The sequence below is a fragment of the Trachypithecus francoisi genome, unplaced genomic scaffold (genome assembly GCF_009764315.1).
Source record: "Trachypithecus francoisi isolate TF-2019V2 unplaced genomic scaffold, Tfra_2.0 Lachesis_group10, whole genome shotgun sequence".
Lineage (NCBI taxonomy): Eukaryota > Metazoa > Chordata > Mammalia > Primates > Cercopithecidae > Trachypithecus > Trachypithecus francoisi.
This window is the reverse complement of record NW_022681455.1, coordinates 125,760,507-125,775,862: the sequence shown is the minus strand read 5'-3', so window position 1 is coordinate 125,775,862 and position 15,356 is coordinate 125,760,507. Positions and strand designations below refer to the sequence as shown.

The 15,356-nt window shown below is 48.3% G+C and overlaps 1 protein-coding gene across 2 annotated transcripts in view; it reads left to right on the top strand.

Annotated features, from left to right (window-relative positions):
• The first annotated feature begins 6,227 nt into the window (after positions 1 to 6,227).
• The window catches only part of ZDHHC7 (zinc finger DHHC-type palmitoyltransferase 7), a 40,927-nt gene continuing 31,798 nt past the window's right edge, over positions 6,228 to 15,356 (top strand). The window contains exon 1 of one of the 2 annotated variants that reach the window (XM_033219195.1): positions 6,228 to 6,487. The gene's annotated coding sequence lies outside the window, so the exon portion shown is untranslated. Of the gene's footprint in view, positions 6,488 to 6,518; positions 6,671 to 15,356 lie in introns of those variants that run through there. The other variant, XM_033219196.1, reaches the window with a different exon arrangement.

Here is a 15,356-nt window from a genome sequence, read left to right as displayed (position 1 = left end):
AAGTTAGCTGGACGTGGTGGCACATGCCTGTAATCGCAGCTACTTGGGAGGCTGAAGCAGGGGAGTTGCTTGAACCTAGGAGGCAGAGGTTGCAATGAGCCAAGATCATGCTGTTGCACTCCAGCCTGGGCAATAAGAGCAAAAACTCCATCTCAAAAAAAAAAGAAAGAAATCAAGTCTAATCTCCTATTTTAGAGATTATTTTTGTATAAAGCTGAGGCATACAGAGGGGAAATGACTTACAGAAGACCACATATCGTTTCCGTTGAGAAATAGATGAAGATCCTTGATAAGAATGGAATTATTTTTGTCAACTGCTAGCATCTCTGTTAAGTATTTTAATGAACCAGGTGCGGTAGCTCATGCCTGTAATCCCAGCACTTTGAGGGGCCAAGGTGAGAGGATCACTTGAGTTCAAGACTAGCCTGAGCAATATAGTGAGACCACTGCGATCACCCCCAAATCTTTAAAAACATAATAGTAATAATAATTAACCAGGTGTGGTGGCCGGCGGCTGTAATCTCAGCTACTTGGGAGGCTGAGGCATAAGGATCACTTGAGAAGTTCGAGGCTGCAGTGAGTTATAACAGGGCTACTGCACTCCAGCCTGGACAACAGAGCAAGACCTTGTCTCTCTCTCTAAACAAAAACTTTAATATATGATTTAATTGTTCTGTTTCTTTTAGCAAGGGTATAGTTTTACACAAGCTATACCAGTAACTAAAAGCACAGGCAATGCAAACAAGTATAAAAGAACATTTCAGGACTGTAAGCCAAAAATAAAATTTTAGGCCAGGTGTCCTGGCGCATGCCTGTAATCCTAACAGTTTGGGAGGCTGAGGTGGGAGGATCACATGAGCTCAGGAGTTCGAGACCAGCCTGGGCAACATAGTGAGACCTCATCTGTATAAATTTAAATAATAATAATAATAATAATTTAAAAAGTTAAAAAAATAAAATTCTAAGCCCCCCAACCAACTGAATGGACCCTCCCTCTTGGCCAAGGGCATTACAAAGTTAACCTGAAAAACTAGTTCAGGCCATGACGGTGGGGGTTGGAAATGCCTCACTATATATAATCCCTCCTCCTGTTGGAATTTAGGCACAGCTGATCAGAACTAACACTGAAACAGAGATCTTAAGACTGACGAAGAAACAGACTTTTTGTCATAAGACACCAAATTCCAGCCTGACTCTAGTCTAGCATCACATGACAGATAGCAGGCCCCGAGAGAAATCAGAGTATATTTCTTTTTTTTTAGAGACAAGATCTTGCTCTGTCTCCCTGGCTGGAGTGCAGTGATGGAATGATCAGCCTCAACCTCGCGGGCTCGAGCAGTCCTCCCGCTTCAACCCCCTCGAGGAGCTGAGAGTACAGGGATGCGCCACCATGCCCAGCCAATTTAAAAAAAAATTTTTTTTTTTTGAGAGTCTCGCTCTGTCCTCCAGGCTGGAGTGCAGTGGCCGGATCTCAGCTCACTGCAAGCTCCGCCTCCCAGATTTACGCCATTCTCCTGCCTCAGCCTCCCGAGTAGCTGGGACTATAGGCGCCAGCCACCTCGCCCGGCTAGTTTTTTTGTATTTTTTTGTAGAGACGGGGTTTCACCGTTTTAGCCAGGATGGTTTCGATCTCCTGACCTCGTGATCCGCCCGTCTCAGCCTCCCAAAGTGCTGGGATTACAGGCTTGAGCCACTGCGCCCGGCCTAAAATTTTTGTAGACAGGGTCTCATTGTGTCTCCCAGGCTGGTCTCAAACTGGCCTCAAGCTATCCTCCTGCCGTGGCCCCCGCAATGTGCTGGGATTGCGTGAGCAATTGTACCTGGTCCAAAGTGTATTTATTTGCCATATTTTGAAATGGCCCTGCAAAGCTGTCCCCTGTGAGGAAAGTCTACATTCTGTGGAGAATCCCCTTTTCTATTCAGGTGTTTTTCTTGATCCAAGAGATAATTTACTAAGAATCTGGCCCCTTTTTTAGCTCTGTTAGGAGCTCTGAGGCTGCGTGTGGTGGCTCACGCCTGTAATCCCAGCACTTTGGGAAGCCGAGGTGTGTGGATCACCTGAGGTCAGGAGCTCGAGACCAGCCTGGCCAACATGATGAAACCCTGTCTCTACTAAAAATACCAAAAATTAGCTGGGTGTGGTGGTGGGCGCCTGTAATCCCAGCTATTCAGGAAGCTGAGGCAGGAGAATCGCTCGAACCTGGGAGGCGGAGGTTGCAATGAGCTGAGATTGCGCCATTGCACTCCAGCCTGGGTGACAAGCATGAAACTCCATCTCAAAAAGAAAAAACTCCTAAGCCTGCTACCTGGAGGCTTCACGTGCATGATGAAACCAAGGTCTCCACAACCCCTTAACTGACACATTCCTTTCTATTGGCTCCAGGTCTTTAGACAATAATTCTGCCAACTAATTGCCAGAGAAAAATTTTGAATCCGCCTATGACCTGGAAGCACCCCTCCCCCAACCTCACGACCTTATTTCCGTTGTCCCACCTTTCCAGACTGAACCAATGTACATCTTATATGTATTCATCGATGTTTTGTCTCCCTAAAATGTAAAAAACAAACTGTAACCCAACCACCTTGGGACATGTTCTCAGAATCCCCTGGGGCTCTGTCCTGGGCCATTGGTCACTCATATTTGGATCAGAATAAATCTCTTCAAATATTTCACAGAGTTTGACTATTTGACTCTTTTTTGTCAACAGGACCCTCTAAATTTGTCAAGGGGTAAGTTAAGCCCTGGAGACTGGATCATGTAGCATGTTTGCGATTTCTGCTTCGTAGACTGTAGATTAACCCCCTTCCTCACTGTTTTTGTTCTATAGACGACTAGGAAAGATCTCCTCCCCTTCCAATCACTAACATCTTTGTTATAGATTAACTGCCTTCTTTATTGTCCTGTACCTAAGTCACACCAGATGCCACAAAGACTCTGGCTGTCACACCTTCACTGTGGAATGTTAAATAAACCTTTTCTAAAAAAAAAAAAAAAAAGCACATTGACGAATCAGATTATTTTAACTGTGCGTTAAGCCTGCTACAGAAAGATGTTGAGAATCTGTTAAGCTTTCCTCAACGATTTCTCTATAAACGATCCCCAAACTTCTACACTCCATACAGTGACTTCCATTCTTTGGGATCTGTGCTTCTCAGGTGGCCATCCTCAAACTTTGAGCTTGAATAAACTCTCTTTAGATTCCAATCCTTTGATTATTTTGCACTGACAAAAGTGTGGGGACTGAGCATTATGCGGTGAGGAGCCCTCCACTCTTCATTTTTTGAGAAAGACTTTAAAATGAGTGCAAAGAGGCCGGGCGCGGTGGCTCAAGCCTGTAATCCCAGCACTTTGGGAGGCCGGGACGGGCGGATCACGAGGTCAGGAGATCGAGACCATCCTGGCTAACATGGTGAAACCCCGTCTCTACTAAAAATACAAAAAAACTAGCCGGGCGAGGTGGCGGGCGCCTGTAGTCCCAGCTACTCGGGAGGCTGAGGCAGGAGAATAGCGTGAACCCGGGAAGTGGAGCTTGCAGTGAGCTGAGATCCGGCCACTGCACTCCAGTCCGGGCGACAGAGCGAGACTCCGCCTCAAAAAAAAAAAAAAAAAAAAAAAAAAAGAGTGCAAACATTATTGGGTATGTAAGGGAGGAAAAAAAAAACCCAACTCCTTATCTCTCTACCCTTTTAAACTCTTGGCTGGGGTCCCTGTAACAAAGACAAACTAGGCCAGGCGCGGTGGCTCACGCCTGTAATCCCAGCACTTTGGGAGGCTGAGGTGGGTGGATTACCTGAGGTCAGGAGTTCCAGACCAGCCTGGCCAACACGGTTAAACCCCGTCTCTATTAAAAATACAAAAATTAGCCAGGTGTGATGGTAGGCACCTGTAATCCCAGCTACTCGGGAGGCTGAGGCACGAGAATTGCTTGAACCTGGGAGGTGAGGTTGTAGTGAGCTGAGATCACACCACTGCACTCCAGCCTGGGTGACAGAGGGAGAGTCCATCTCAAAAACAAAACAAAAAAACACAAATTAATCAGAGAAAAACAAATAGAAGTTTATTAACATGTACATCTCATATATACATAAGAGAAACTTGGGAAAGAGTAACTCAAAGAGGTAGCTTAGAATGTGGTTTCACATAGTACCTTCGACAAAGAATAATACCTTTGGCCGGGCGTGGTGGCTCATGCCTACAATCCCAGCACTTTGAGAGGCCAAGGTGGGTGGATCACTTGCAGTCAGGAGTTCAAGACCAGCCTGGCCAACATGGCAAAACCATGTCTTTACTAAAAATACAAAAATTAGTCGGGCAAGGTGGTGGGCCCCTGTAATTCCAGCTACTCAGGAGACTAAGGCAGAATTGCTTAAACCAAGTGGAGGTTGCAGTGAGCTGAGACTGCACCACTGCACTCTAGTCTGGGAGACAGAGCGAGACTCCATCTAAAAAAAAAAAAAAGAACAATACTTTTGTAGAGAAATGACACGACAAAGGAAAGCAGTTTGCAGCTTCCAAGGGTGGCAAACTGTGGGAAGGTTTACACATGGGAAGAAACTTTAAATAGAGTAAGGTTTGTTTACAGATTCCTTTGGTGCCCACTCTGGGCTAAGAAAAGTCTAGAGTGTCCAGTAAAACTGAATTTACACCTGCCCTTTAGGCAGAAAAGGGGGAGGATAAAGAGAACTTTTCCTGCATTTGTTGCTTTTTTTTTTTTTTTTGAGACGGAGTCTCGCTCTGTCGCCCAGGCTAGAGTGCTGTGGCCGGATCTCAGCTCACTGCAAGCTCCGCCTCCCGGGTTCACGCCATTCTCCTGCCTCAGCCTCCCGAGTAGCTGGGACTACAGGCGCCCGCCACCTCGCCCGGCTAATTTTTTTATATTTTTTAGTAGAGACGGGGTTTCACCGTGTTGGCCAGGATGGTCTCGATCTCCTGACCTCGTGATCCGCCCGTCTCGGCCTCCCAAAGTGCTGGGATTACAGGCTTGAGCCACCGCGCCCGGCCTTGTTGCTTCTTAATTGCCTTCAGCTGAAAATAATTTTTATGTCGAAGAGGCATATTTTGCGGTGATATATTCTGGTTTTCTTTTTCTTTTTTTTCTTTTTTTTTGAGATGGAGTCCCGCTCTGTCACCCAGGTCGGAGTGCAATGGCGCGATCTCGGCTCACTGCAACCTCTGCCTCCCAGGTTCAAGCGATTCTTCTGCCTCAGCCTCCTGAGTAACTGGGATTACAGGCGCCGAAAACTGTGTCTGGCTAATTTTTGTATTTTTAGTAGAGATGGGGTTTCGCCATGTTGACCAGGATGGATGGCTTCAAACTCCTGACCTCAGGTGATCCGCCCGCCTGGGCCTCCCACAAGTGCTGGGATTAAAGATGTGAGCCACCACACCCGGGCCTAAAGAAAACCAGAATAGTTTTCTTTTCTTTTTTTTTTTGAGACGGCGTCTGGCTCTGTCGCACAGGCTGGAGTGCAGTGATGGGATCTCAGCTCACTGCAAGCTCCGCCTCCCGGGTTTACACCATTCTCCTGCCTCAGCCTCCCGAGTAGCTGGGACTACAGGCGCCCGCCACCTCGCCCGGCTAGTTTTTTGTATTTTTTTTTAGTAGAGACGGGGTTTCACCGTGTTAGCCAGGATGGTCTCGATCTCCTGACCTCGTGATCCGCCCATCTCGGCCTCCCAAAGTGCTGGGATTACAGGCGTGAGCCACCGCGCCTGGCCTTAAAAAACATTTTCCTACTTTCAAACACCTTAGGGCTTACTATATGGAAGGGACCGTCGATGCTCTAGTGTCCTTCAAGGAGGAGGCCGGGGGCTCCGCGGACCTCAGGAGTCAGGCCTCCAATCCCCAGTTCAGGGCGCTTCCCTCTTTTCCCCAGTGCTTTCCGGCTCAGCAATTTCCACTCCGGCTCCTGTACTTTCTCATTTCCTTAGGTCACATCCCCGCACCTAGTACAGGCCACACCTGGAGCTGCCCCTGAGACACTGCCGCGGGTTCCGCAGCCTAACAGCCTGGCTTGGACCCTGCGGCAGCCCGTAGCCACTATCCTTTCTTCTTCCGGACTTCAGTTTGGCTGCATCTCTGTCTTAGCGAGAAGGGCTGTGCCTAAAAGCTGCCTTTTCTCAATGAACTGTCAGTTTGCAAGAGTCTCAGGGTCCCCTCAAACCGCCTTGAGCGCCCCTCTCCGCGGGAGCGGCGCGGCCGGAACTGCGTAGGTGCGGCGTCATTGACCTCGCCGGGTTCACTTCCGCGGCTCGCGCGGCCCCGCTATTCAGCCAAGGCTTCGGGCTCCGGCATCTGCTCGGCGGCAACCTCCTTCAGACCTGCCTGGCGGGACCCAGGGGACCGACCCGAGCCGCAGGGCCCGCTCCGGCCCGGTCATGAGCGCGGCCGCATGATGCGTCCCTGCCTCGGCCGCTGCAGTCGCCGCCGCCGCCGCCGCAGGCCGGGAGGAGCCGCAGCGCCGGGCGACCCCGCCCGGGCCTCGGGTGAGTGCGGCGGGCTGGGCCCGGCGGGCTGCTCACTCCCGGGTCTCCCGGCCACTCCCGACACTCGGCCTGCCCTATCCTTCCGTCGGTCCCGCCGCTCTCTCTCCTCCACCCCGCCGCGCACCTGCGACCTTCTGGAGTTCCTAGGGGCACCTCGGTTCCCGCACCTGACTTCCCTTCCAGGTGCCCCCTTGTCATTCCTTAGTTACTCTCTCGGGATAGGGCCCAGATTGCAGCCCCAAGCTTTTTGCCTGACCTTGGGCGTGACACTCAGCTCTCCGAGCGCTGGTTTTCTGTGTGGCTAATGAGGGGGTGGCAACAGAGCAGCTATAAACCCTGTGTAAGCTGTAAAGAGTTGTTTTATAGGCATGTATTACAATGAACAGTCTCGCACCTCGCGTTGTGGCTTCTCTTCCTCTTAAGTTGTAAACTTTTTTCTTCTCTGCCCATCTTCCTAGTTATCTTCCCTCCTGCTCCACGTCAGGCACTTTTGGGTGTTAGTTGCCTGAAAGGGCATCTGGGACAGTTAGGTCAGTTTTGAGGGCAGTAAGGCTCACCTCTCCTGGTGTGGTTCCTTCTGCAACTGAGTCACACTTGGTTAGATAGACACACTCTTTATTAGCTTATGAATAACCAGTTTATTGTGGCAGTTAAATTGGAGTGTAAGAAGCAGAGTTGATGCGGCTCCTGGACTTGTAGCTTCTTTTACTGTCTGGGCTGTATACAATGCTGGTCAAATCGCTGCTGCAATGTTGCATTTGCAATCTGCTTAGTGTATGCACTTAAGCGCACGTATTTATCTGTGTTACTGTTACTGTCCCAAGCGGTTTAGAGATTTAGGTCAATGTGTATTAATATTTCTTTCTGAACTCTTCACCTCACAGATGAAGAATCTCTTTTTTGTTATGTTTTACAGTGTTGACATACCTGAAATCACCTTTTAGTCACTTTGTGGCCTGGCAGGCACGCACGCGGTGGCTCATGCCTGCAATCCCAGCGCTTTGGGAGGCTGAGGCAGGAGGATCGCTTGAGCCCAGGAATTGGAGAGCAGCCTGGGCAACATAGTGAGACTCCTATCTCTACCAAAAGAATTTAAAAATTAGCCGGGTATGGTGGCGCATGCCTGAGGTCTCAGCTGCTTGGGAGGCTGAGGTGGGAGGATCACTTGAGATTGAGATCATGGCACAGCACTGCAGCCTGGGCAACAGAATGAGATCCCCATCTCAAAAAAAAAAAAAAAAGAGGCCGAGACGGGCGGATCACGAGGTCAGGAGATCGAGACCATCCTGGCTAACATGGTGAAACCCCGTCTCTACTAAAAATACAAAAAACTAGCCGGGCGACGTGGCGGGCGCCTGTAGTCCCAGCTACTCGGGAGGCTGAGGCAGGAGAATGGCGTGAACCCGGGAGGCGGAGCTTGCAGTGAGCTGAGATCCGGCCACTGCACTCCAGCCTGGGCGGCAGAGCGAGACTCCGCCTCAAAAAAAAAAAAAAAAAAAAAAAATCACTTTGTTAAATTTGCTTATTAAAAGTCAGAACTTGGTTAAAGTGAAAGGCTGTTGGGATATTTGAAATATGGAATGGAACAGAAGTATTAACTAAATTGCAGTTCTTGAACATTCTGGAAAATAGAAGGTTAGGGGCCCACACTGACTTCTGATTTGAGAGTTGAAGGAGAAGAAGACTATTTGAAAAGGTAATTCCTAAAGGATTCACTGAATAACAGTGGGAACTCTTCTGCTACCATTGGCTCAGAGCCTGCGTCAGTTGACAAATTAATGAATTGAAACTTTACAGCCCTGCTAACCAATGAACTGTAAAAAGCAAATCCTCTTCAAGATGAGAAAAGTATTAGCATTAATAGAATGGCCCTTTCAGTGAGAAAGAAAGCACTGAAATGAACTTTATATAAGAACAATCTTGATGTCTAAAGTATGAACGTACTTTTACATTCTTACTGAAACTTACCTGCTGGCTTGGATGCTTTGTTGATATAAACAATACAATCTTTGTTAAATTAACAAAGGAAATGGGTCTAGAAATAAGTTCACATAGAAAGTTAATGTTTGAGATGAACATTGAGTAGTTTTCCTGATTGGACAACTATGCAAGATAATTTCACTAAAGCTGCTTTTTGGGGTATGTTTCTTTAAAATAATATTTTAACTTAAGAAGTACTTTTTTTTTTTGAAACGGAGTTTCGCTCTTGTTGCCCAGGCTGGAGTGCAATGGCTCCATCTTGGTTCACTGCAACCTCCACCTCGTGAAGTTCAAGCGAATCTCCTGCCTCAGCCTCCTGAGTAGCTGGGATTACAGGCATGCGCCACCATGCCTGGCTAATTTTGTGTTTTTAGTAGAGACGCGATTTCTCCATGTTGGGTCAGGCCGGTCTCCAACTCCTGACCTCTGGTGATCCGCCTGCCTCAGCCTCCCAAAATGGTGGGATTACAGGCGTGAGCCACTGTGTCTGACCCGTTTTTTTTTCAAACCCTAGAGCAGAACGTAAAGTCAAAACTGTCATTTTCACTGGAAGTTCTTTTTCCCAAAGTTAGTCTCCAGGGTCAGTGTTAACAACTTGCTGTGTGACCCTTCGGTTGTAACATCTGAGAAGAGTTTAGCTGGACTGTGCCAGTTAGCTAGCTGTAAAGTTGAGAGGGAGCTGGACTGTGCCAGTTAGCTAGCTGTAAAGTTGAGAGGGAATAGTGCCAGTCCACACAGGACTGCCCTCACTTGTGATACCAACTGCAAGTTGTCTCTTTTTTTGGTAGGGGGTGTAGGTGGTGGTTCCCAAAACTACCCTTGGGTGGAGTCCAGGGAAGAACCAGATGGGGAAGTACCAAAGGCATGATTGTCCTCTCCTATGGAGTCAGAACACGTTACTTTTTTGGCATTGATGTGTGACAGTATGCATGGAGTATTGCCAGCCTGGAGAGCTCACCTGAGCCTTAGTGGTCAGTTGTTATTGAGGCTCCATTATGCAGTCATGATTGATTGACTGATTGATTGCCCACATGATTGATCTTAGTTCCCAGATAGACTGATATCCTGTGACAAACAGCTCCCACCTCACCCTACATCGTATTATTAGCTGAGGACAAAGGTCAGACCTCTTTTTGGGTAAGATTAAATAAGGTTAAATTGTTTTTTGTTTGTTTGCTTTGAGACAGGGTCTTGCTGTTTTGCCCAGGCTGGAGTGCTGTGGCACAATCATGGCTCACTACAGCCTTGGTCTCCTGGGCTCAAGTGGTTCTTTGTGCCCCAGCCTCCCAGTTAACAGGGACCACAGGTGTACACCACCATGCCTGGCCTATTGTTTGTAGAGATAGGGTCTCACTGTGTTGCCCAGGCTGGTCTGAAACCTCTGGGCCCAAGCAATCCGCCTGCCTCGGCCTGGGATTCCAGGCATGTTCCACTGTGCCTGGCCTGGTGAAATCATTGACTACATATTTACTTCTTTTTTTTTTTTTTTTGAGGCGGAGTCTCGCCCTGTTGCCCGGACTGGAGTGCAGTGGCCAGATCTCAGCTCACTGCAAGCTCCGCCTCCCGGGTTTACGCCATTCTCCTGCCTCAGCCTCCTGAGTAGCTGGGACTACAGGCGCCTGCCACCTCGCCCGGCTAGTTTTTGTATTTTTTAGTAGAGACGGGGTTTCACCATGTTAGCCAGGATGGTCTCGATCTCCTGACTTCGTGATCCGCCCGTCTCAGCCTCCCAAAGTGCTGGGATTACAGGCTTGAGCCACCACGCCCGGCCTACATATCCTACTTCTTTCCTGGTCCCTTCCTACTTGAAAATACTCTATACTACTGTGCTTTGCCATTGACAAATGACTGTCCCTTCTAGAACATGGAGGAGACACAGGCCACAGGGAGAGCTCTCAACCTTAGTTTCCTTGTAACTAAAATGTCTTTGAGTATCTATCCATCAGTCATTTTCTTCTGCTTTGCCGCTGAGGAAGAGACAGTCCCTCCTTCCTGATGTTAACTCTTGTGTCTGCTTTGGTCTGCTTGTTATGGGTCTGTGAATTATCGTTTACTATCTCTTGCCTTTTTGATTGTTTTTTCCATTTGCTGGTTTCTTCGCTTCTATTTACAAACATATCCTTGTCTTGGTAATCTTAGTCCTGTTTGCTACTGAGTTCCATTCCATTCCATTCCATTCCTTTCTTTTTTTTTTTTTTGAGATGGAGTATTGCTCTGTTGCCCAGGCTGGAGTGTGATGGCATGGTCTTGGCTTACTGCAAGCTCCAACTCCCAGGTTCAAGCGATTCTCCTGCCTCAGCCTCCCGAGTAGCTGGGATTACAGGCATCTGTCATCATGCCCAGCTAATTTTTGTATTTTTGTAGAGACGAGTTTTTACCGTGTTGGCCAGGCTGGTCTTGAACTCCGGACCTCAGGTGATCCGCCTGCCTTGGCCTCCCAAAGTTCTGGGACTACAGGCATGAGCCACTGCGCCCAGCCTCCATTCCATGCTTGAAAACCATTTCAGGAGAATCCTATTAATCCTCTAATCAAACCCAGACTCTGCATGGGGCCCAGACAGTGCCTGATTTTGGTTCAGCATCTTATGGTTTTGAAAATGCTGTGTTCTTCTACAGTGTATTATAAGTAGTGGGTGCTTGAAAACTGTTTGGTGAATGAATAATTTGGCAAAGCAGAGAAAAAGAGAATTCTAATTGGAGGAAACAGGAGCAAAACCACAGAGGTATGAAAGGCGAGGTAAGGGGAATTCAAAGGAGCACCATATGGAAGAGAGTGGGGGAATGTTGAGCCTGGAAAGGTTGGGAGAGCCAGAAGGTTTCACAACAGGTTGATTTTGTGACCTGTGCTGTGGTTTTGTTTTATTTTATTTATTATTATTGCTATTTTTGAGACAGGGTCTTACTCTATCACCTAGGCTGGAGTGCAGTGGCATGATCTCAACTTACTGCAGCCTCAACCTCCTGGGCTGAAGCGATTCTCCCACCTTAGCCTCCTGAGTAGCTGGGGCTACAGGTGCATGCCACTGCACCTGGCTCCTTTTTTAAAAAAAATTATAGAAATGGGATCCCGCCTTGCTGCTCAGGCCAGTCTTGAACTCCTGAGATCAAATGATCTGCCCACCTCAGCCTCCTAAAGTGCCGAGATTACAGGTAGGTGCCACCGCACCTAGCCCTATATATTATTTTTAAATTATTTAATTTTATTTTTCAAGGAATTTTTATTTAGGTTTTTAATTTTTTTGAGACAGAGTCTCGCTCTGTTACTCAGGCTGGAGTACAGTGATGCAGTCATAGCTCATTGCAGCCTTGAGCGCCTGGGCTCAAGTAATCCTCCTGCCTCAGCCTCTCGAGTAGCTGGGTCTACAACTGTGTACCACTGCGCCCAGCTAATTAAAAATTTTTTTTGTAGAGACAGGGTCTTGCTGTGTTGCCCAGGCTGGTCTTTTAACTTGAGTGTTCCTCCCGCCTTAGCCTCTCAAAGCACTGGGATTACAAGTGTGAGCCGCCACCCCTGGCCTGTGCTGTGATTTCGAATGGTGACTCTTGCAGCCATGTGGAGAGTCACTGGAATATAGCGTTCTGCAGAGGTACAGGCTAGAGATGAGGGCTGCCTAAACTTGGGTTGTGGGAAAGGTGAGAAGAGAAGGATCAGAGCTGTAAGTGGGAAGTGTCGTCATACATGCAGGAATGGAGGAGGAGGAGGAGGAATTTTGTGTCCAGAGGCTAAAAGGAGATGAATCAGTCCTAGTTGCACGAGGAGTGTCACTGATTTGGAAAAAGACACTAACTCTGTTAAGCTGGTGGTTTGGTTCACCGGGAAACCCTGCAGTTCATTTGCAGCGCTGTGCGAGGAGGGGCAGTCAGCTAGAGAAGGCTTCCAGTCTCATTGGAGACCAGCTTTTACAGTTCACTGAAATGTTTTGAATTCTTAGATTCCATATTTCCCACATTCAATTTATTCATTACAGAATGCACTTTCTAAATCTGAGTGCTGTGGAAGCCAGTGTATTTTAATGGAAGAACATGAGCTTTGGAGTCAAAACAGTTCTGACTCCACCCTAACTGGCTGTGGATCTGAGCAAGGCACTTAGCCTGTAAGACTCAATTTTGTCATCCTGCAAATGAGCTCACGATACGCCTGGCTTTTAGGGTGGCGGTCAGGTGCGTAAATCTCCTGACACACAGTAGATGCTCAGTAAATAGCCTTTCGTCTCACCTTCATATTTTATGTTGTCATTAACTTGTAATTGAGAGCTATGTGTATTATTAGCATGTCATATTTTCTTAGTATTTTGAACTCTGGTTAATCTGGCATTATAAAAGCTCATTCTGTATTAAACAGGGAAACTCTAGGAAGATAGGGAAGGAGGTTGGGAATACCAGCCTGATTCAGGCTTTGCTATTCCCTGGGATGGACACTTAATGAGGTTTGGAACTCTAGAGTTCCTTTTATTTCTGGATTTGGATTTCTTAAGGGTTTAGTTACCATGCTGGGATTTTTAAAAATAGCTGCTCCATTTGACTGTCAAAGTTAGGTTGTGGCTCTCGTACAGGGATGAAAGGGGAACCTTTGAGGTACGAGTAAGCTTTCCTTGGAGACCGCCTCATCTGGCCTGCGTACTCCGGTGAGGTCCGGTGCGCATGTTCCCTGGACCTGAAGTTGTGAGTTCCCTGCAGGCAGGGTTTTTCTCTTCACCCACTTCTCCCTCTTTCTCTGTAACCCTTGTGCATTTCTCTTCTATTCCTTTCCTCCCAGGCTGCTTCGGGCCTCTGGCCCACTCCCCTGGCATGTCTGATCACATGCCCCTATCATTTGCCTGTGGGCTTCCTTTCTACTTTTTCTTGTCTCCCTCAAGCACCCTCCTTCCCTTACTTCTTCGCTCAACAAATGTTTGTGGAGTGCGTGGTGAGCTCGGGAGTGCTGGGGATACTACAAGGAACATTCCATTGAGGTGATGACAGAAAAAGCAGCCAGGGAGAGGCTGCTAGGAAGGTAGGCCAGCAGGCTCCAGATGGAGTGAGGCTTTCTAGGCCACGGTAGTGGGGTGGAGTGGTGGTGGTGGGGATTTTATTCTCACTGAAAAGGCAATGATTGCACGAGCTTAGGCAGGGGAGTGACATGATCTGATTTATATCTGTAGAAGACCAGGCTGGGTGCCACATGGGGGACTGGACTGTTGGGTGAGCAGAGGCGTGAGAGTAGAGAGAGGACTGGTTAGCAGGTGATCTGAGCGCTCCGTAGTTAAGAGCTCATGAGACCTTGGTCTGGGCGGGTGGGGAGGTGAGAGAAGTGGTCGAATTTGGGGTAGGTTTAGAGGTGCACCCTATAGGACTTGCTGATCAGCTAGATGTGGAGAGGTGGGGAATGAGATACATGAAGGGCGGGTCCTTGTTTTTTGACCTCAGTGTGCCATTTATTGAGATGGGAAAGTGTGGCGTCGTGACTGACTGGGGAAGGTTCTGCTTTGACCCTCCTCCCCTGGAGTTGTTGAGTGGCCAGTTGGATAGACATACTTGGTGATGCATTGTCAGCCTGAGAGTTTTCCAGATTTTTTTTTTTTTTAAACTTCATGAAACTGAGGTCCCCATGAACTCCTTTGTGGAGAGGATGTAGATGAAGGGAAGTCCGAGGACTAAGCCTGGGTGCTCCCGGCATTTACATGGGTGGAGGAGAAGTATCCAGTCAGAGACAGGGTGCAGCTAGGGGGAAGGAAAGTCAGGGTTGTCCCCCAGGCCCCTCACTCCTGAGACTGGTGTTCCCTCTCCCACGTCCATGGTCCATCGTGTGCTGTGTGTGTTCCCCCAGGTTGCCATGTTTTTGATCTGCAGTGTTTGCGTCCTACTGTAGAGTGATTAAGTATTTTAACATGAAATGCCCTTCTAGAAAGGTCAGGCAAGGTCACTATTCGCCGTATGGCTTATGTGCCAGCATATCATTGAGATTTGGCTTTAGTTGGGTTAATATTCTGGTGTGGATTTTTTTTCCTTAAAAGTTAATATTCTGATCTTTGGATTCAGTAATTTGAGTAGAAAATCGTGGTTTCATAGAGCATGATTTCTTATGGTAGGATTTGAAAGGACAAACTGAATATTTCATGATTGCCAGTTGATGGCAAGAGCATTTAGGAGCACGATCGCTGTTGGCTCACTGCAGCGGGTCAGCTGAGTGCTGCGCTCCTTTTGCGAGTTGAGTGAGGACGTGAACTCCCTCTGTAGCCTTCCCTACCTTGACTCAGGTTCCCTGACTCATCCGGGCTGGTGACATACCTGCAATGTGGGCACCTTCACCCCTGCTTCTGTGTGGCCCCCTGTTTGCCCGGCCCATAGGAACCACTGCCTCTGGATCTTACAGCTCCCCGCTGGACCCAGCCTCAGTCCTGCCCCTCACTTCCTCTGAGTCTGTTTCTCAGGCTTCTCGGGCCCTCAGTGCCCTGAGTTTCGGTCACTTGGCTTACCAGGCCTCTCCTCTTGCCCCTTGGACTCTGAGTTTGGCCTCTCCAGCTTGCATCTTTGTCTTGCCTTCATTACTCTGCTTTTCTAGCCCATCATCCTGGCTAATCTCCAGTCCTGGGTAAGTTTACAGTGCTGGACTGGGCTTTTGGATAAAAGCACCAGCCATTCCCATCCTCTATGAGACACTTAAGGTGTCAGCATTGTCTGGGCCCCACAGGGTGACAGTTCAGGCCCCTCGTAGCTGCCACCTCTCCACCCCATTTCCATTTTGCAGTCTCCATAGGCCCTCCCAGCGCCGCAGCCCTGCTCCTCCTCTCTGCTGAGACACTCAGGTCTTCCTGAGTGTGAACTGCTTTCACTTCTCTTAATCCCGGGGTTCTCCTTTCTTCCTCCAGGGAGGAAGGATCCTTCTGCTTTATCGACCATCCCCCCACTC